At 48.6% G+C, this 22,557-nt stretch overlaps 1 protein-coding gene across 1 annotated transcript in view; it reads right to left on the minus strand.

Annotated features, from left to right (window-relative positions):
• Positions 1–22,557, minus strand: part of LOC123425073 — a 66,277-nt gene that overhangs the window by 36,028 nt on the left and 7,692 nt on the right. The window lies entirely within an intron of this gene.

The raw sequence follows: 22,557 nt of genomic DNA on the forward strand, positions 1-22,557 counted from the left end.
ATGAAGATCATGGAGAACTTTGTATTGAAGATCCAAGAGAGAGAAGAAGCCATCTAGCTACTAGCTATGGACCCATAGGTCTATGGTGAACTACTCACGCATCATCGGAGAGGTCATGGTGTTGATGAAGAAGCCCCCCCTCCGGCAGGGCACCAGAACATGCCCCACATGGGATCTTGCGGAGACAGAAGCTTGCGGCGGCGGAAAAGTGTTTTCGTTGATCTCCTGATTTTTTCTGGGATTTTAGGGAATATATAGGCGAAAGACCTAGGGCAGAGGAGGCCCAAGGAGCCCACAAGCCTAGGAGGCGCGGGCCCCCTGGCCGCGCCATGAGGGCTTGTGGGGTCCCTGGTGACCCTCTGCCTTGGTTCTCAAGTCTCCCGATCGTCTTCTGTTTCGGAAAAAATCTTTTCGGAAGTTTTATTCCGTTTGGACTTCGTTCAAAATTCTCCTCTGAAAAGGGTCAAAAACACGGAAAAAATAGGAACTGACACTTGACACTGAGTTAATAAGTTAGTCCCAAAAAAGATATAAAAGGCATACAAAACATCCAAAGTTTGACAAGATAATAGCATGAAACCATAAAAAATTATAGATACGTTGGAGACGTATCAGTGATCAAGGCATTCGAGTTTATACAAGTTTGTGGAGAAGCTTGTATTTACAAGAAAGTGTGTGGGAGCTCTATAGCGTTTCTAATATTATATGTGGATGACATATTGCGGATTGGAAACAATATAGATTTCTTGGAAGCGTAACAGATTATTTGAATAAAAGTTTTTCAATGAAGGTCCTAAGAGAAGCTGCTTACATATTAGGCATCAAGATCTATAGAGATAGATCAAGACGCTTAATAGGACTTTCACAGAGCACATACCTTGACAAAGTTTTGAAGAAGTTCAAAATGGAACAGTCCAAGAAAGGGTTCTTGTCAGTGCTACAAAGTGTGAAGTTGAGTAAGACTCAATGCCTAGTAACTATAGAACATAGAGAAAAGATGAGTGTCGCCCCTATGCTTCAGCCATAGGCTCTATCATGTATGCAATTATGTGCACTAGACCAGATGTCAGCCTTGCCATAAGTATGGCGGGAAGGTTTCAAAGTAATCTAGGAATGGAGCACTAATAACGGTCAAGAATATTCTAAAGTACCTGAAAAGGACTAAGGAAATGTTTCTCGTTTATGGAGGTTACAAAGAGCTCTTCATAAAGGGTTTCTTCGATGCAAGCTTTGACACTGATCCAGATGACTCTAAATCACAAACTGGATACGTATTTATCCTTAATGGGGGTGCGGTAAGCTGGTGCAGTTCCAAGCAAGCGTGGTAGCTGATTCTACATGCGAAGCAGAGTACATAGCTGCCTCGGAGGCGGCTAAAGAAGGTGTCTCGATGAAGCAGTTCATGACAGATCTTGGAGTTGTGCCCAGTGCACTAGATCCAATGACTTTGTTCTGTGACAACACCGGTGCCATTGCTCTAGCCAAGGAACCAAGATTTCACAAGAGGACCAGACACATAAAGTGACGCTTCAATAAATCCGCAATTACATCAAAGAGGAGGACATAAATATTTGCAAAGTGCACATGGATCTGAATGTTGCAGACCCGTTGACTAAGCCTCTTCCACGAGCAAAACATGATCAACACCAGAACTGTATGGCTGTTAGATTCGTTACACTGTAAATCACATAGTGATGTGAGCTAGATTATTGACTCTAGTGCAAGTGGGAGACAATAATAAAATAGTTATTATTATATTTCCTTGTTTAATATAATCATTTATTATCCATGCTAGAATTGTATTGAATGGAAACTGAAATACATGTGTGGATACATAGACAACACACTGTCCCTAGTAAGCCTCTAGTAGACTAGCTCGTTGATCAAAGATGGTCAAGGTTTCCTAGCCATAGACAATGGTTGTCACTTGATAACGGGATCACATCATTGGGAGAATGATGTGATGGACAAGACCCAAACTATGAACGTAGCATGTGATCGTGTTGTTTTATTGCTACTGTTTTTCTGCATGTCAAGTATATGTTCCTATGACCATGAGATCATGTAACTCATTGACACCGGAAAAATACCTTGTGTGTATCAAATGTTGCAACGTAACTGGGCGACTATAAAGGTACTCTACACGTATCTCCGAAGGTGTCTGTTGAGTTAGAGTGGATCAAGACTAGGATTTGTCACTCCGTATGACGGAGAGGTATCTCGGGGCCCGCTCGGTAATACAACATCACAACAAGCCTTGCAAGCAATGTGACTAAAGAGTTAGCCACGGGATTTTGTATTACGGAATGATTAAAGAGACTTGCCGGTAACGATATTCAAATAGGTATAGAGATACCGACGATCGAATCTCGGGCAAGTAACATACCGAAGGACAAAGAGAATGTTATACGATATTAACTGAATCCTTGACACAGAGGTTAAACCGATAAAGATCTTTGTATAGTATGTAGGAGACAATATGGACACCCAGGTCCCGCTATTGGTTATTGACTAGAGAGTGTCTCAGGTCATGTCTGCATAGTTCTTGAACTCGCACGGTCCGCACACTTAAGGTTCGGTGACGTTTCGGTATTATTGAGTTATGTATGTTGGTGATCGGAAGTACAGAGTCCCAGATGAGATCCCGGACGTCACGAGGAGCCCCAGAATGGTACAGAGGTAAATATTGATATATAGGAAAGTTGCATTTGGGTTCCGGGAAGATTTCGGGCATTACCGATAAAGTACCGAGAGTGACGAATGGGTTCCGGGGTTTCACCAGGAGGTGGCCTAGTAGGCCTAAAGGTGGCGCACCAACCCCTAGTGGGCTGGTGTGGACAACCCAATAAGGCCTATTTCGGCCAAGTGCAAAAATAAAGAAAAAAGGAAAAAAGGGAAGGAGGAAACCAACTAGGAAGGGAGTCCTTCACCAAACCAAATTGGAGGAGGACTCTCCTCCCTAGCTCGACCAAAGCTCTCCTCCTTGGAGGAGGAGGCAAGGCATACCTCCCTCCTATTCCTACTATATATAGTAGAGGTTTTGAGGGCAAACTACTGTTGGGTAACGTTGCATAAATTCAAAAAAATTCCTACGCATATTCAGATCTTCCTATGGAGAGACCAGTAACGAGAGAGGGGTAAGAGCATCTTCATACCTTTGAAGATCGCTAAGCGGAAGCGTTACTAGAACGCGGTTTATGGAGTCGTACTCGCGGCGATTCAGATCGTGGTGTGATTCCGATCTAGTGCCGAACTACGGCACCTCCGCGTTCAACACAAGTGCAGCCCGGTGACGTCTCCCGCACCTTGATCCAGCAAGGAGGAGGGAGAGGTTGGGGAAGAACTCCAGCAGCACGACGGCGTGGTGTCGATGAAGAGACGAGGTCTCCGGCAGGGCTTCGCCAAGCACCAGCAGAGAGGGGGAGGAAAAAGGGCAGGGCTGCGCCGAGAGAGAGAGGAAACCGTGTGCAAAACAGCCCCGAAACCTCAACTATATATAGGGGGAGGGGGAGGGGGTGCAACCCTTAGGGTTCCCACCCCCAAGGGATGCGGCAGCCCCAGATGGGAGAGGGGGCGGCGGCCAGGGCAGGGAGGAGGGGTGGTGCGCACCCCTGGTGGGCCTTAGGCCCACCTGGCTTAGGGTTTGCCCCCCTTCCCTCTCCCCTGCGCATTGGGCTGAGTGGGGAGGCGCACCAGCCCACCTAGGGGCTGGTTCCCTCCCCCACTTGTCCCATCTTACCTCCCGGGGTCGTTGCCCCCTTCGGTGGACCCCCGGTGTCGTGGTTTTGTCACGGCAGATGTCCTCGTGAAAGGACTTAGTACTGGAGCCATCGCACCTTGGTGGCGACTCAAAGGGGTTAAGCGGGAGAGACACGGCGATTTACCTAGGTTCGGCCCCTCGTGAGGAGGTAAAAGCCTACGTCCTGCTTTGGTTTGTATTGATGTGGTTTCGATTACAAGGAGGGCGTAACTCGCCGAACCTAGCACTCGATGGTTTCTAACCTGCCCTCTCCTCCCCTGGGATTCACGTTTATATACAGGTCGAACCCCTAAGGTTTACAAGGATACTTTCCTTCCTACAAATCGTGACCCCTGTGGTCTCTAAGTCGCCGTCCTTCAAAGCTTGGAGACCTTCCAGAAATCATAAACCGTCATACGACCTTGATCCGGCCAGGACAAAGCCCAAATAATTGTTTGGGTGAATCGCCTGATTGGTAACTCGGCCCAACTAGGGCGGGTCATTAACAGGTAATATCCCCAACATTAGGCCCCAGATTGACTTGAAGTTTTTTCACGCCAATACTTCCGCTCAGTTGAAGGCGATTCATTCCTCATTTTTCTCCATACGTCAGAATTTGTAACCCGCCATCTGGCACCGAAAAATCTTTAAGTCGCCAAACCATTTCTTGTTGGCATCTTCTTATCCCTCGATTTTCGGGAAGACTGACATAATCCCAACGGATCTTAGTGCATCGTTATCCCAAAATCTTTGGAACGCTATTATGGTGAATCTTTTTATTCCCCGGCGGTTCCCGCTCACAGCGCCTCGATTCCAGCGCCCGCCCTGATAAATAGATGGGGGGGGGACAGGACTGGTGCTTCCCACCTACCAGTTTCGTCAATCTCCTCCCCATTATCACAGCGAGGAAGTCTCATCGCCTCCCGAGGGCTCCGCCGCTGACCGTACTTTCCGTCTTCGTCCGAGAAGCTTCGGCGCCGCCCATAGGTCTTCGCCGTCGTCAAGCTTCGCACCGCGGCCGATCCGTCCGCCGCCATTGACCACCGCATCGTCGTCGACCATCTCGTCGCTCGCCACGAACTCCGCCGCCGTCGAAGATCTCTTTGCTCGACGAGACCTCCGTGCTTCTCCAACAACCTCCGTCACCGTCGGCCTTTTTCGATCGAAAGCATCAGGTTAGGCCACTGCCCATTTAAGAATAGATCCAACCTTCGTTTGAAGCTCGAGCACTGCCATGTTCTTGATGTTCTTCGCGAGCATGCGTTGCCTATCCTGAACTGATTAGCACAAATGTCGACGAGATAGCCAATGCTTTGAATACCTTCATTTATCCGCTCTTACTTGCGAACTTAGAATAATGTTTCATCAAGCGAAGGGCATCACCTTGCCCTGGTAATAAATTGCTGCATCCAGCCACTTTTCTCATGTTTTTTCATCTGTCCAGTAGATCCATAATTTACCTATTGTTTGCAAAAAGCTGTTTGTAGTCTTCACACTTTGATGTTTTGAACGAACGTCTCCATCATCTTTAGAACGCAGCTCTCGTGAATAGCCAAACTTCGTAAGTCGCCATAGCAACCTAACTCGGCTCTTGGTATGGCGGGTCAAGTTTTTCCCTCAGTCCGTGGACAAATTACTTGGCGAGTTAAATGAACTTATTTCACCCCTTACAGTAGATGTTCGAGGCGTGTAAATTCATACTTTACTTCTTTGTAGCATGGGCGCCGTCTTCAAAAGTGACTGGCTTCCTACCAAAGTCAATGACACCATACTAGCAGACTATGTGAAAACGGGCAACTTGGACCCTCAAAATGTTATCGGCTCGCGTACCGGGTTCGGAGAAGATCTCCCCAACCCCAAAGAAGGGGAGATAGTCGTTTTCGTTGAACACCTGGAGCGAGGTTTTAAGCCGCCCGGATCGAAGTTTCTTAGAGACGCCATGGCTTTCATGAACGTCCGCCTCCAGGATCTGGGACCTAACTCCATAAGTAACTGATGCCAATTCCAAGTGTTCTGTGAGGCTTATCTGCGGATTGAACCCTCTGTCCCCTTATTCTGGCACTTTTTCCATCTGAATCGCCAAACGGAATTTCACAATGGCCCCAGCCTGGAACTCGGTGGTGTCAATGTCCAGCGCCGCAGGGATAGCCCGTTTCCCTCACTCGCCATGCCCAGCCATCCCAAAGGTTGGGACGAGTCTTGGTTCTACTGTCAAGAGACCTCTCCTGCAGGCGAAAACAAGCTTCCGGGCTACAGGAAAGATCGCCTTCCAACGAACTTCAAGCTTCCAGACAAGCTCACCGAGGAGGAGGAATCAGAATTCATCCCAGTATTGTCCGAGTTAAGATCCTTGACAAACAACGGCCTTACTGGGGTTGACGTAATCCGCTGCTGGGTCGAATGACGCATCCTCCCTCTGAGTCGTCGGGACGGGCTAATGTGCGAATTTGATGGCACCCTAGATCATCCTCAATGTTATTTCCATACGGCTTTAACAGAAAAGGATATTGTCACCATCATCAAGAAGCTGACTGGTGAGCTTGCGGGAAAATGCGGCCAAATCGGCCTCAAGCCTTTCCGCAAAATTAATCCGGCGCCCAAGGTGAGCAAATCTAACCCGCCTTTGGTCTTTACTTCTTATGTTTCACTTGTATTGTGGTTTTTGTAACATATGCTATTTCAGAAAGGCGATAAATTTTGGTCCAGGAAACCCAAAAGGCCAGCCATGAAAAATGTTAAGCCGCCCTTAAAGAAAACCAAGGGCAAGGGCAAAGGTGCTGCGGCTGAGCCATCCGAAGTCAATGAGTCTCAAGTCGGCGATGCACTTTCGGAGGTAAAAATCCATCCTCTTTTCACTCGCCATCCACTACTGTTAATCTTTGTATTTATATCTCTGCCTCTCTTGAAATAGAATGAAGACAACGAAAGCCAGGAGGACTCTGTTGAGGTAATTTCTGTTTCCTCCGATTCATCTCCTTCTCCACCTAAGCCGGCCAGGCGAATTTGTGGGAAAGTTCCCTTCTCACACCCAAATGCTTGTTTGGACCCAAATTTCCTACTGAAGAAAGCACAACATACTTCAAATCGGAAGACCTGAAGCCATTCCGGTGATCTGGTGTCCGGCTTACCAGCAACGAACAAGAGGAAACCAAATGAGGTACTTATGAATAACAATTCTTCATGTTTCTTTGGATCACGTCTGTAACCCGCCTATATTGTTGACGTATAATTCTTGCAGAACTCTCCTCCTACATCTGGCGACTCAGTGATGTCGACAATTCCGCTAATGATTCGAGTTCCTGGGTAAGTCTTTTGATAGTCTTACTTTGAATCCTGAGGGTAATAAACTTTCAGTTCCTTAATGCGCTTCTCCCTTCTTTTAGGGCACAGGCCAAGAAAAAGAAAACCAGCGGACCAACTCCTGTCACAACTTCAGAGCCCATCAAAGAGTCAGTGCCGATCCAGGACAACCCGGATCAAGGCGAGCCTGAAAATCAAATGGATCTTCCAAACTCACCCAAGGAAACAATAGATGCCCCTAAGCCGCCAAGTCCATTGATGACAACAGAAGAACCGGATGCTGTAATTATTACTGGTACCGGTTTCTCTAAACCGGCGGCAACGGTTTTGTCAAGGCATGTAACATCCTCCTCTCAAGCCATTCCTGAATCTGGACTCTCCAAGGCTAAGCTTTCTGAATATGAAAATCTGGAGTTCAAGGAACTCTGCTCTGGTTTTGCAAGTCGCCTGGAGGCGAGTTGTGAGATGGAGAAAAGCCTGCTGCGGATGTTAAAAAACAAACATGAGGTAAGTTTTGTTATATTGTATTACTCCCATTAATCCCCAAGGGCCGGGTCATCAGTAAAAAGATGAGCCGGGTCTTGATAAATTTAGAAAAAACTTGCGATCAGTAACCCCCAAGGGCCGGGTCATCAGTAAAAAGATGAGCCGGGTCTTGATAAATTTAGAAAAAAAAACTTGCGACCAGTAAGCCCCAAGGGCCGGGTCATGAGTAAAAAGAGGAGCCGGGTCTTGATATTGTATAATTTCATCTGAAAAGAAAAAAAATTATACATTAGCCCCCAAGTGTCAGGGATATTGCTTGCAATAGTTCTAAGACTTGCCCCTTTTTTTTGTACTTTCAACAGAAACTCTTGCTCAGACTGAATCGGCGCTCGGCGAATTAAAGAAAAACTTATCTGGTCAGCAAGATGCCCGAGCTAAGTCGGAGGAGAAGTATCAATTGGTCTTGGATGAGTTGGAAAAACTCAAAGCCAATTTGAAAAGAGCTCAAGCTGACCAAGATGCTGCCACAAAAAGAGCAGAGAAGGCTGAAGCCAGGCTAGCTACTGTGCAACAAGAATTGTCCGGCTTGAAGCGTCATATCTCAAACATGACGCAAGCCGTCTTTGGTAAACTTACTCAAACTTTTGGTCTTTTCTCCCCCCTTTTTTTATAAATAACTCTTATCGTAAGTCGCTGATTATCATGACCCCTTACTCAGGTCCGAGAGCCGCCAACCTTCAGGAAGATTGCATGCTGATGCTAAAGGCGATTTACACGCTGACAGAGCAACTGTACACCAACAGTGTCTTAACTGTTAAAGCTGTGATGGGTGCCAAAGAGCCTATAACTTCCATAAAGAAGGTGCTTGGCTGCCTATCCACACTTCCCCCTCAGATTGGTGAGCTAACTCGGTCAGCCGCCTGAAAGGGGGTTTTGACTGCCTTGAGTCGCTGTTTGGCGTATGCTCCAGAGATCAACCCGGAAGAGGTAGCGGCAGGCTTTCCTCAACTCAAAGACGATAGGTCAGAATTCGTTGAAGAGGACTATCAACGTGTTGTCAAGGACTCCCGGCTGGCAGCAACCCAACTCGCAGCAAGTCTGGATTTATCAAAGTATCAGGCGGCTTATGACAGCAAAAACAAGAAGGTCAACCCGTCAACCTTTGTGACGACCAGTTTAACTCCTCGGCGACCCAAGAACCCTTTTGACTTGGAAGCAGACCTGGCATCAATCCTGACTGATGAAGATGACTTCGCAGCTCTGGCCAAGTGTAACTGGGTACTGGGCGACTTGCAAATTGAGGTCGGCCAAAGCTCGCAGCAAAATGATCCCAAGGCAACAACAGAATAAACCTCATCGATTTGGCCTGAGAGCCATGTAATAGGTCTTTTTCATAAGTCAATACTGTTTTTGTGATACTCTCGAAAGAATCTTTATATCGCCCTTAAGGCGATTTGAAATATTTGACCTGCCATTTGAGAATCCTTTATGATGCTTAATCCGCCATGGACGAAGTAATTCTGATCATCAACCAGATTTAGGCTTTGAAAACAACATATGTGAAACCAAATAAATGATAACAAATATTTTCAAGAGGAATCAGAAAGAAGGGTTTAAAACCCTCGAGGCTATGCCACGAAGAAAAATAAAAACAACAATTTCGTCGGCTCATAAGGTCACGACAGGATGGGGTGAGTCAGAAAGCTCGAGCACACACCCAAAATGATAGTTTCGTCGGCTCATAAGGTCGCGATAGGATGAGGCATGTCAGAAAGGTTGAGCACACACCCTAAAATGCAGGTTTTCGTCGGCTCATAAGGTCGCGACAGGATGAGGCGAGTAAGAAAGCTCGAGCACACACCCTAAAATGCAGGTTTCGTCGGCTCATAAGGTCGCGACAGGATGAGGCGAGTCAGAAAGCTCGAGCATACACCCTAAAATGCAGGTTTCGTCGGCTCATAAGGTCGCGACAGGATGAGGCGAGTCAGAAAGCTCGAGCACACACCCTAAAATGCAGGTTTCGTCGGCTCATAAGGTCGCGACACGATGAGGCGAGTCAGAAAGCTCGAGCATACACCCTAAAATGCAGGCTTCGTCGGCTCATAAGGTCGCGACAGGATGAGGCGAGTCAGAAAGCTCGAGCACACACCCTAAAATGTTGATGATTTCGTCGGCTCATAAGGTTGCGACAGGATGAGGCGAGTCAGAAAGCTCGAGCACACACCCTAAAATGCTGATGATTTCGTCGGCTCATAAGGTCGCGACAGGATGCGGCGAGTCAGAAAGCTCAAGCGCCACCCTAAAATGCAGGTTTCGTCGGCTCATAAGGTCGCGACAGGATGAGGCGAGCCAGAAAGCTCGAGCACACACCCTAAAATGATGATGATTTCGTCGGCTCATAAGGTCGCGACAGGATGGGGCGAGTCAGAAAGCTCAAGCACCACCCTAAGATGATGATTCTGTAGGCTCATAAGGTCGCAACAGGATGACAAAAATTGTTCTTTAATGAAGAAGCCCCCAAGTCAGGGAGTATTTTCAACTTTATTACTTCATAATGAAACTGAAGAACTTACAAAATGTAGAGCTTAAGAGCTCAAGTGTAATAAGGCCGCAGGTGGGCAATATTCCAGGGGCGAGTTGACTCAGCCTCCGTGGTTGGCCGGTTAGGCCGGAGATCCACCAAATAATAAGAGCCATTGCGGAGATTCTTGCTGACGAAGAACGGTCCTTCCCAAGGTGGTGACAACTTATGCATGCCTGCACGATCTTGTATCAACCGAAGAACCAAGCCGCCTTCCTGAAAGGTCCGACTTTTAACCCGGCGGTTGTGATAACGCCGTAGACCCTGCTGGTAGATAGCTGAACGGGCCGCAGCCAGGTCACGTGCCTCCTCTAAGGCGTCCAAAGAGTCTTGACGCACCAACTCATTGTCTTGTTCCACATATGCGGCGACTCTAGGTGAGTCATGCCTTATATCAGTAGGAATAACAGTCTCTGCTCCGTAGACCAGAAAGAAAGGGGTGAAACCCGTGGACCGGTTCGGGGTGGTTCGAATACTCCACAGTACTGAAGGTAATTCTTCAACCCAACACCCTGGGGTTTTTTCCAGGGGAACCATGAGTCGGGGCTTAATCCCTCGCAAAACCTCCTGATTCGCCCGCTCTGCCTGCCCATTAGATTGTGGGTGAGCGACTGCAGAAACATCAAGCCAGATATGTTCTCGACGACAAAACTCCTGTATCGCCCCTTGGGACAAGTTAGTACCATTATCAGTAATGATACTGTGCGGATATCCAAACCGGAAAATCAACTTTTTCAAGAATTCGACCGCTGTTTCCGCATCGCAAGCTCCAATAGGTTCCGCCTCAACCCACTTGGTGAACTTATCAACCGCCACCAGCAGATGGGTCTTCTTGTTAGAGGACATTTTAAAGGGGCCGGCCATGTCCAGCCCCCAGACTGCAAAAGGCCAAGTGATGGGGATCATTCTTAATTCTTGAGCCGGCACATGAGCCTGCCGCCCATAACGCTGGCATCCTTCGCACCGACGAACTATATCTTCTGCATCTGCATGAGCCGTCAGCCAAAAGAAACCATGACGGAACGCCTTTGACACCAAAGAGCGTGACCCGGCATGATGCCCACAGTCTCCGGAATGAATGTCCTTTAAGATTATGCATCCTTCTTTGGAGGAAACGCATCACTGAAAAACTCCAGAGGCGCTCCGCTTATATAGCTCGCAATTGATGATGACCATGGATTTCCTGCGCCGAACGATTTGACGAGCCAAAACTTCGTCTGCTGGTAACTCGCCCCGAGTGAGATAAGCCAGATAAGGAAGAACCCAATCCGGCGTGACATGGAGAGCCGCCACGAGCTGAGACTCGGGATCTGGTATTGCCAATTCCTCCTCCGATGGTAGAATCACGGATGGTTTATGCAAGATATCCAGAAAAACATTGGGAGGAACTGGCTTTCTCTAGGAACCAAGTCGTGAGAGGGCGTCAGCTGCCTCGTTGAGGCGCCGATCAATGTGGTCCACCTGATAACCATGAAAATGACCCGCCACATCAGACACAGCTCTTCTGTAAGCCGCCATCATGGGGTCCCAAGAATCCCAGGTACCTGAAACTTGCTGTGCCACCAAATCAGAGTCGCCAAAGCATCTGACTCGTGTTAGATTCATCTCCTTGGTGAGTCGCAAGCTATGAAGCAAAGCTTCGTATTCCGCCGCATTGTTAGTGCACGGAAACATGAGTCGGAGAACGTAACAGAATTTATCTCCTTGAGGGGATACCAACACCACACCAGCCCCCGAGCCTTCCAGCTGCCTAAGTCCATCAAAGTAAATAGTCCAGTAAGTGAGATCAGGCCGGTCTTCCGGAGCCTGTAACTCCGTCCAGTCGTTGATGAAATCAACTAAGGCCCGAGACTTGATGGCTGTGCGGGGGGTATATTGTATGTGATGGGGCCCAAGTTCTATTGCCCACTTGGCGATCCGCCCTGTTGCCTCCCGATTCTGGATGATGTCCCCAAGGGGGGCAGAGCTAACCATTGTGATAGGGTGTTCTTGGAAATAATGCTTAAGTTTTCGACTCGCCATAAACACCCCATATACCAACTTCTGCCAGTGTGGGTACCGCTGCTTGGAAAGAGTTAACACCTCGCTGATAAAATATACCGGGCGTTGCACTGGGTATTCCTTCCCTTCCTCCTTTCTCTCAACGACCACTGCCACACTTACTGCTTTGGAATTTGCCGCGATATACAGAAGCATGGGCCCTTTTTCAGTCGGGGCGGCCAGGACCGGCGGGTTAGCCAATTGGCGTTTCAGGGCTTTGAGCGCCTCGTCTGCCTCATTCGTCCAAACAAACCGATCGGATTTCCTTAATAACTGATAAAGAGGGATCGCCTTCTCACCCAGGCGACTCACAAAACGACTTAGGGCCGCAATGTGACCCGCCAGTCGTTGAACTTGATTAACGTTCGCCGGCTTTCCAAGGGATGTAACTGCTTCGATCTTGTCCGGGTTAGCTTCAATGCCGCGCTCCGATACCAGGAAACCCAGCAATTTCCCTGCAGGCACGCCAAAAACACACTTGGTGGGATTTAGCTTCATCTGATATACCCGTAGATTATCGAACGTTTCCTTGAGATCCTCCAGTAGCGTCTCCCCCTGGCGGGTTTTGATCACAATATCGTCGACATAGGCATGGACGTTGCGACCGATTTGGTTGCGGAGGCAATTCTGGATGCAGCGTTGGTAAGTCGCCCCCGCACTCTTAAGTCCAAAGGGCATGGACACATAACAGAAAGCCCTGAAGGGGGTTATAAAGGCTGTTTTCTCTTGATCCTCCACGGCCATCTTGATTTGGTGATATCCTGAGTAGGCGTCCAAAAAGCACAATCGTTCGCATCCCGCCACTGAGTCAATGATCTGGTCGATGCGGGGAAGAGCGAAGGGATATTTTGGACAAGCTCTGTTGAGGTCTGTGTAGTCAATGCACATACGAAAAGTACCATTCTTCTTGAGTACCAAAACTGGGTTAGCCAGCCATTTGGGGTGAAAAACTTCCACGATGAATCTGGCGGCTAAAAGACGGGCAACCTCTTCCCCAATCGCCTTGCGTCGCTCCTCGTTAAATCTGCGAAGGTACTGCTGGATGGGTTTGCTCTTAGGGTCAACATTAAGATGGTGCTAAACGAATTCTCTCGGCACACCAGACATGTCAAAAGGTTTCCATGCGAAGATGTCCCGATTCTCACGGATGAATTCGATGAGCGCGCTTTCCTATTTGGGGTCCAGACCCGTCCCGATGGTGAACTGTTTGGATGAATCGCCAGGCACGAAATCGATTGTCTTAGTGTCGTCCGTTGGCTTGAACTTGAGGGGTGACTCAGAATCTGTAGTTGGCTTCTTTAGGGGTGACATGTCCGCCGGGTCAACATTGGCTCGATGGTGTTTGAGCTCTTCCGCAGCACAGGCGACTTCCGCATAAGCCGCGTCCCCTTCTTCACATTCCTTTGCAATCCTTCTATCTCCATCAACCGTGATAGGTCCTTTGGGACCAGGCATTTTGAGCTTGAGGTAAACATAGCACGGGCGAGCCATGAAGCGGGCGTAAGCCGGCCGCCCAAACAACGCATGGTAGGGGCTTTTTAATTTGACCACTTCGAAAATCAGTGACTTCGACCTGTAATTTTGCGCAGTTCCAAACGCCACTGTGAGCCTGACCCGGCCTATGGGATAAGCCGACTTGCCGCGGACGATTCTGTGGAAAACCGTGGTTGAAGGCATCAGGTCCTTTCCAATAGGTTCATCCTTTGGAAAGTGTCAAAATTTAAGATATTGATGCTGCTGCCACCATCCATTAGCACTTTGGATAGGGTGTAACCCCCAACTTGGGGAGCCACGACCAACGCCAAATCGCCTGGGTTGTCAACTCTCGGCGGGTGATCCTCCCTGCTCCATGTTATGGTTTGCTCAGACCAATGGAGGTATCTGGGAAGCGCCGGTTCAGATACACTGTACGCTCGGTGACTCACCTTCTTATCGCGCCTGCAAGCATTGGTGGTGAAAACATGATACTGCCCATTACTTAACTGTTTGGGGTTGCTGCGGAAGCCTCCATTATCGTCCTAACCCTGCGGAGCCCCCTGTGGGGGTGGCTGCTGAAAGGCTCCTGGCGGGTAATACCGCCGCTGGTGGTGCACCGGGTATTGGCCACTGCCTGGCTGTGGGCCTCCCTGAGCCCCCTGTTCGGGAAAGCCGCCGAAAGGGTTCTGTCGTTGGTTGGGTGCGGCGAATTGCTCCTGGCGCTGGTCCGGGTCATCGTTTTGACTCTTCTTGATCGCTTCCGCCCGAAACTCCCGCATTACGAAGCAGTTTTCCCAGGAGTGAGTCGCCGAACCGTCTGCCGTGGCATGGTGCGGGCAAGGGCCTTTGAGTAGCTCTTCATAGTTACGCGGCCTCTTCCCGCTAAACCCCCTATTTTTCTTCTTGCCGTTGTTGGCGTTGGTATTGGCGACTAAGTCCGAGGGCTCTTCTTGCGGTCTTCGCTTGCCATTGGTCCCTTGATTATGGCGGTTACGTCCCTGGAACCGGGTATGATTTTTGGATGACTCGCCCTTCTTGGGCGAATTAGCCTTACCGTCCTCACCAGGATCTTTGGTGTCATCAGCCTCAGCGTACCTAGTGAGGTTGTCCAGCAGCTCTCCCATGTCTTGGATCTTTCGCTTGAGTCGCCCCAGTTTTTGCACCAAGGGTTCGTAATGGCAATTTTGCTCAAGGATCAGCACAACTTGAGCCGCCGTAATGCCATCTGACGAATGGATAATTTCTGCAACCCGCCGTGACCAATGGTGAGCCGACTCATCCGGGCACTGAACACAGTGCTGTAGATCGACGATCGTCATCGGACGTTTGCAAGTTCCTCGGAAGTTTTTGATGAAACACTCTTTTAACTCGGCACAGGTCTGGATGGAGTTGGGAGGTAAGTTTTTCAACCAAGTACGTGATGACCCCTCGAGCATCATCGTGAAGTATCTGGCACAAACCGCCGTTCACATCGAGCATGTCCATGGCCATTTCATAACTCTCGATCCACGACGCCGGCTCAAGGTCCGGGGTGTAATTAGGCACCTTTCTTGGTCCCTTAAAGTCTTTGGGAATCCTTTCGTTACAAAGGGCGAGGGCCAAGCATGGTACTCCTACTCGCCCTCCGCCCCCGACGAGGGGGGCCGGGGCGTTTTGGGTGTTCGGGAGATCCCGACCCGACGGGTTCTGTTCAGGCGGGTTGTCCTGTGGGACGTGTCGCGGCCCGCTGTTTACGGCTGGCTGGTCCTCTGGCCGGCTCCTGGTGTAACTTGCCTGGGGGGTGGAATGCAACCTTTCGAGGCTATGTGAGAACTGGGCGTTTTGAACCACCGCCGTCTTCAACATCTCGATGGCGTTCCTTGCTTCTATCTCGGCAGGGGTGTTGCCGTGAATCGGAAGAGACTCCAGATGGCGAGTTGCGGCAAGAACGTTGTCCACCGGGTTGGAAAAGTGGCCTTGAGGCATCCGGAATCAGGGAATGCGATCCTCGGCTGGCTGAGCCGGCGGGTTAGGCGGGTGGCCCGGTCCTCCCCCCGGGGCAGCTCCCGCCCCAGGGGTTCGTGGAGTGTCGAACAGGCGGGTCGGGTTGAGATCATGGGGCGGGCGGCCCTGGTGTCTTCGCTGATGGACGACGTCAGATGCGCGCTGCTGTCTCTCGAGCCGCCAGTTGTCAATGCTTAAACGCATCCTTTCGGCTGTAATTCGAGCTTGCCGAGTCTCGATCCTGGCGGACTCTATCTCGGCATCCCGATGAGCCTTCGCCACTGCCTCTCTGAGTTTTGCCAGTTCTGTGTTTATCTCCTCCTGGTTTTCTGGTGTGAGGGGAGTCGCCATCAACCTTGTGATCTCCGCCGCTAAATCCACCAGGACTGCGGCCGGGCTCCTGGACGTCTCGCCGGTTCCATCGCCTCCGGTAGGGTTTTGTGTGGGTTGAGTCGCCCCTGCCATGTAGATGGCGATCTGGCGGCGGGTTCGGTCAAGGACTTCGGGGTCCATGGCCAGCGACAAGCCCCCAAGACAATCCCCATGCACAGACCGGATTGAATCTGAGTCGCCCATGGATGATTCGTCATCAGAGTTGAACGGTGTAGTTTCCTGAGTCGCCGAGCGCTCTGGCTCCTCCGATCCCTGCGTGAACCCCACAAAGACCGGGCGAGTCAAATGTGGTGTTATTACTGGGCGGACGTACCTGGCCGGCTCGACTATGTCGGTGGAGATGTCCGGCTCAGGCACGGATGATCCGATCATGCCGATGAAGATGTTGATCTTGCCGAAGGGGACCCTGTAACCAGATTCAATCGAATCTGCTTCAGGTCCCCATCGCTGGTTGTCGATGTAGGTTTTCCCGCGACGGCTCCGAGTCATGAGCCCCATTGCGTAACTCCCAAACCCTGGTAGGGCTCCCTTTGAGAACTCAACTCCACCGTGCGTAGGCCCCACGGTGGGCGCCAACTGTCGTGGTTTTGTCACGGCAGATGTCCTCGTGAAAGGACTTAGTACTGGAGCCATCGCACCTTTGGTGGCGACTCAAAGGGGTTAAGCGGGAGACACACGGCGATTTACCCACGTTCGGCCCCTCGTGAGGAGGTAAAAGCCGACGTCCTGCTTTGGTTTGTATTGATGTGGTTTCGATTACAAGGAGGGCGTAACTCGCCGAACCTAGCACTCGATGGTTTCTAACCTGCCCTCTCCTCCCCTAGGACTCGCCTTTATATACAGGTCGAACCCCTAGGGTTTACAAGGATACTTTCCTTCCTACAAATCGTGATCCCTGTGGTCTCCAAGTCGCCGTCCTTCAAAGCTTGGAGACCATCCAGAAATCATAAACCGTGATACGACCTTGATCCGGCCAGGACAAAGCCCAAATAATTGTTTGGGTGAATCGCCTGATTGATAACTCGGCCCAACTAGAGTGGGTGATTAACAATTAATATCCCCAACACCCGAGGCCACCTCCGGTGGTCCCGGTACATTACCGGTGATGCCCGAAACACTTCCGGTGTCCGAAACCATCCGTCCTATATATCAATCTTTACCTCCGGACCATTCCGGAGCTCCTCGTGATGTCCGGGATCTCATCCGGGACTCCGAACAACTTTCAGTAACCTCGTATAACAATTCCTTATAACCCTAGCGTCATCGAACCTTAAGTGTGTAGACTCTACGGGTTCGGGAGACAGGCAGACATGACCGAGACACCTCTCCGGCCAATAACCATCAGCGGGGTCTGGATACCCATGGTGGCTCCCACTTTCTCCACGATGATCTCATCGGATGAACCATGATGTCAAGGATTCAATCAATCCCTTATACAATTCCCTTTGTCTGTCGGTATAGAACTTGCCCGAGATTCGATCGTCGGTATACCCATACCTTGTTCAATCTCGTTACCGGTAAGTCTCTTTACTCGTTCCATAGCACGTCATCGTGTGACTAACTCCTTAGTCAGATTGAGCTCATGATGATGTTCTACCGAGTGGGCCTAGAGATACCTCTTCGTCACACGGAGTGAAAAATCCCGATCTTGATTCGTACCAACCCAACAGACACTTTCAGAGATACCCGTAGTGCACCTTTATAGTCACCCAGTTACGTTGTGATGTTTGATACACCCAAAGCACTCCTACGGTATCTAGGAGTTGCACAATCTCACGGTCGAAGGAAAAGACACTTGACATTAGAAAAGCTTTAGCATACGAACAATACGATCTAGTGCTATGCTTAGGATTGGGTCTTGTCCATCACATCATTCTCCCAATGATGTGATCCCGTTATCAATGACATCTAATGTCTATGACCAGGAAACCATGATCATCTATTGACTAACGAGCTAGCCAACTAGAGGCTTGCTAGGGACACATTGTGATCTATTTATTCACACATGTATTACTGTTTCCTGTTAATACAATTATAGCATGAACAATAGACTATTATCATGAACAAGGAAATATGATAATAACCATTTTATTATTTCCTCTAGGGCATATTTCTAACAGTCTCCCACTTGCACTAGAGTCAATAATCTAGTTACATTGTGATGTATCGAACACCCATAGCATTATGGTGTTGATCATGTTTTGCTCGTGGAGGAGGTTTAGTCAACGGGTCTGCAATATTCAGATCCGTGTGTACTTTACAAATATCTATTACTCCACTCTGGACATGGTCCTGGATGGAGTTGTAGCGGGGTTTGATGTGCTTCGTCTTCCCGTGAAACCTGGGCTCCTTGGCTATGGCAATGGCCCCAGTGTTATCGCAGAAGAGTGTCATTGGACCCGACGCGCTTGGAACCACTACAAGGTCGGTGATGAGCTCCTTCATCCAAATTCCTTCATGAGCTGCTTCTGAAGCAGCTATGTACTCCGCTTCACATGTAGATGCTGCCACGACTTCTTGCTTGCTGCTGCACCAGCTCACTGCCCCACCATTCAACACATATACGTATCCAGTCTGTGACTTAGAGTCATCCGGATCTGTGTCGAAGCTAGCATCAGCGTAACCCTTTACGACGAGCTCTTTGTCACTGTAACGACCAAGATGCGGTCCTTTCCGATCTGGGGATCGAGGCCCCGAATAGGAAAGAAGCGCATCTAAGCGTTTCACAAACAGGTAACACAACACAAATAATAATAAAGGGAGACAATCCGGGATTCAATTGTCTTCTCATAAATATCTCAGAGTACATCACATATACAATCAAGGTAGTTCCGCTACGGACTGCAAAACATAGAAATGCTATGCTACCCTGCCTGCAGGCCCACGATCACGACCACGCCTCAATCTTCTGGATAGTTCACATAAAGGCGGTTTGTCTCCTCATCGTACTGCCACGCCAGCTGAGTGCCGTCGGGATCATCTGTCTCTAGGGCACCTGTACCTGTTGGGAGTTTTGGAGGAATCCGTGAGCCACGAGGACTCAGCAATCTAAGACCTTGGTGCCAGAACTAGTCAAGTTATTAGGTAGGATAAGGTGAAGTGTTTAAGCTTGCAACATCCTAAGCTTGATTTAGTGGCTAACTTACGCAAAGCATTTATGAAGGTGGACTACACTAGGAGTCGTGATTACTTGATCACTAAGTGATCCAGAACACCTACCTACGACATTCATAACCCCACCGTGTTCCCGATCGAAGAGAGATCTTCGAGGGGACAGTCACGGTTACGCACACAGTTGGAAATTTTTATTAGCTTATGTTTGAGTTATCTAATACCGGATGTTAACAAAATATTCCAAGTTGCCACATAACCCCGGGCACGGCTTTCCGAAAGATTAAACCCTGCAGGGGTGCTCCAACTAGTCCACCACAAACGTTCACAGGCCGCAAAGTCATCCTCTTTCACGAATCTCGTGATATCGTCGGATTCCTTAGAGAAAAACTCAACCCTGGGGGAAACCAAAGCTTCACTGGGATACCTATACGCAAGATATACCGCTAAGGTAAGGCAAGGCTAGAAGGACCTCCCATCGTGTCGACGACCCTGATAAGAGCCACGTATCTCATTCTCAGGACACGACGGATGAGCTAGACGTCGGGATGGCTAAACCTCTGGGTGACCAGTGGGGCCCCGGACATCGCTCAGGTGGGACCAACACTCATGAGGAGCACTGGCCCGGGTTGTTGATTAAATTCCTCGGGGTAGCTATTCCCTATGCAGATTATTATGTGATTAGCATATTAAAACCAATGTTGGGTCCTGCCGGACAAGCCTTAGCGCTACGCGATTTATCGAGGGGGTCCCCATAACAACCCCGAACGTGTTAGGAGCGATCATTATGGAATCAAACACCGGTAGCCGGTAACTAAGGCGGCAATAACGGAACAAAGCACCCGGCAAAAGGCTAGGCCTTCCATCATTTACCAAGTATATAGGTGCATTAATTAAATAACAGCATTTAAGATAATGGTATCAATCTCATGTTCTGACATGAGTCAAAGCACCTGCATCTAGCAACGCTAACATTAGTGGCTGAGCAAAGCCTACTTAGCCGTACAAGTTTTGCTAGGAAGGGATCAGTGTTTGGGTTCATGGTATATCAAGTGGCAATTTAATTCAGTGGTAGGCAGCGAGCAATATGACATGGAAACACAAACTAGCATAACAAGTCTAGAGATGGAATCAAGGTCATATCATCTTGCGTGTGATATCCTCAGCTTGGAATGGTTCTTGTTCGTCCTGCACGTACTCTCCCGAATCCACGTACTCATTCTCCGATCCCGGTGCTACCCAACATAAGAATAAAATCCAATGAACAACCGCACCTCAAGATGCAACAAGCATATGATGCATGAGATGAAAAATGAGCATGCATCACTATTTCTATCACTAGCACAAGCAAGAGAAGCTACTTCAAGTTTCTGGACAGAACTGTACACTAAGCTATTTTGACATGCATGAGAATGACATGATAATATGGGTCTCGTGAAAACGATGCAAGACCATATAAAGAACATTACAGTCGGAGCTACAGATCAACGGGAATCAACGAAACAAGATATGAAGCCCTACGTGTCAAAAACAACACCACACACTCCAATGGCACAAATCTGGTATTCCCAGGTTGCCAAGACATATAACAACCTAACATGAATGGATTGGAGCAAGGAAGAACACCACAACATCAACTAAGCACCCACAATCATCAAAATGACTATACTACACAATCTGCCATAATCTGCATCTTAGCTCTTTGTGAGTTACATGCAACATAGCTACAACCCTCCAAATATGACAAATAATATATGTGGCTGTAGCCAACCAAGAATACTACAAGCACCAGCAAGAATCACACCAAAAGGAATTAAACACAAAAGACACAAGGCTGCAAACTTTCCCAAAACCATCAGATCTCAGGGACTTAGTGAAAATTCATGCACCTGACTTTCTGTCTTTGTTCTGAAGCTTTTTCACAGCAAGCAAAACATAACCTACAGGACTCCAAATGAGATGAAATTTGATAGGGAGCTTCACAAACATATCATGTCCAAATTCCTATCACTGAACTAAGGCTAGATCACAACACAATGACCAGCACAACCTCATCTAGAGGAGAAGAAAATGTTTCCAGATTCCTAGACTTAGTGAAATTCCAGATTTCACTAAGCTGGAATTTTCAGCCACATGCCCACTTTGTCTAGGCATAGCTTGCACACAAGTAACACCAAGTGATAAATGAAACCACTATGGTGTAGAGCAAAACCCCTACTACTACCATACAAAAGCTCATGCCCTTGGGCTCCACCTATTCCATGGAAACAAAGAGCAAACTTGCAAAAAATCTGAATATGTCAACTCCATAAAGTATCCTAATGGAAAAACTAACTTCACCACTGGATTCCTTAGGAGATTCTACCCCGAAATCATATATAATATGTGGGCACTTACTTGGAACAAGTGACCACAAATTAAGGAAGAGGAAACTACTCCAAATCATGCCTAGTGAATAGGGCATCATTTCATGTAGTTCCACTATATCAACAACTACATGGTTGAGCTCATGTGCACAATGACAAAGTGACATGGGGGTTTGAACCCCATGTATGTGTCATGCACATCAACTTCATAACCTCTACTACCAAGCTATTCACACAAACAACATACCATGCCCTCTCACATATGGTCATGTGAAGGTGCAAAGCTTGCTTGCAAAGGTGGAATGCTTCTCACACACACATCTACTCCACATCACCCACAAGCACATCATGCTCTAGATCAACACACATACCTACACATGCTAAACATAGCTTGCATCACATGGCAAACATACACACATCATAACCCTCATAAGATACATTTTCACATGAAACTCTAGTGCATCACACACAACAAAATGCTATGCTTGCAAGCTCAAGATTATACTAGAATATGCACCTACATGCACTCCCTCTAGAGCACACACACACATCTACTTACACACACACCTCTCACAAGCACCCATACACACCACATCACCTAGCACAATTATAACAGCAAGGAAAAAAAAATAACAACATGATAGCTGCCATCTAAAGTTAAATGCACAAACAACCAACAAGAAAAAGAGCAAAAGGGAAAAAAATAGGAAGATAAAAGAAAAAGGGGGCACCCTGGGGATCGAACCCCTATGCCCCTGCTGTGTTGCCACGGCCAACACCACTGCGCTGCTCTGGGTTCGCTTGACAGAGAGGGACACCCAACCAGGATAAGCTGCCTCTGCTGTTGCTACTGTGCCGACGAAAACGGAAACAAAAATAGCGCCGAGGGGGGATCAAACCCGCGCCCTCACCACAGGCGACAACACCCCACACCACTAGGCTACGAAACGATTACTGAACTAACAGGGGCTGTAACTCTGAAGAAAAACACCCTACTGCTATCACTGTTGCCGTCGACTTGCCGGAACAGGGGAGCCTCAACGCCGGCGACACAAGCTAAATTGGCCAACGGCTCATGGAGG

This window comes from Hordeum vulgare, chromosome 2H, assembly GCF_904849725.1.
Source record: "Hordeum vulgare subsp. vulgare chromosome 2H, MorexV3_pseudomolecules_assembly, whole genome shotgun sequence".
Lineage (NCBI taxonomy): Eukaryota > Viridiplantae > Streptophyta > Magnoliopsida > Poales > Poaceae > Hordeum > Hordeum vulgare.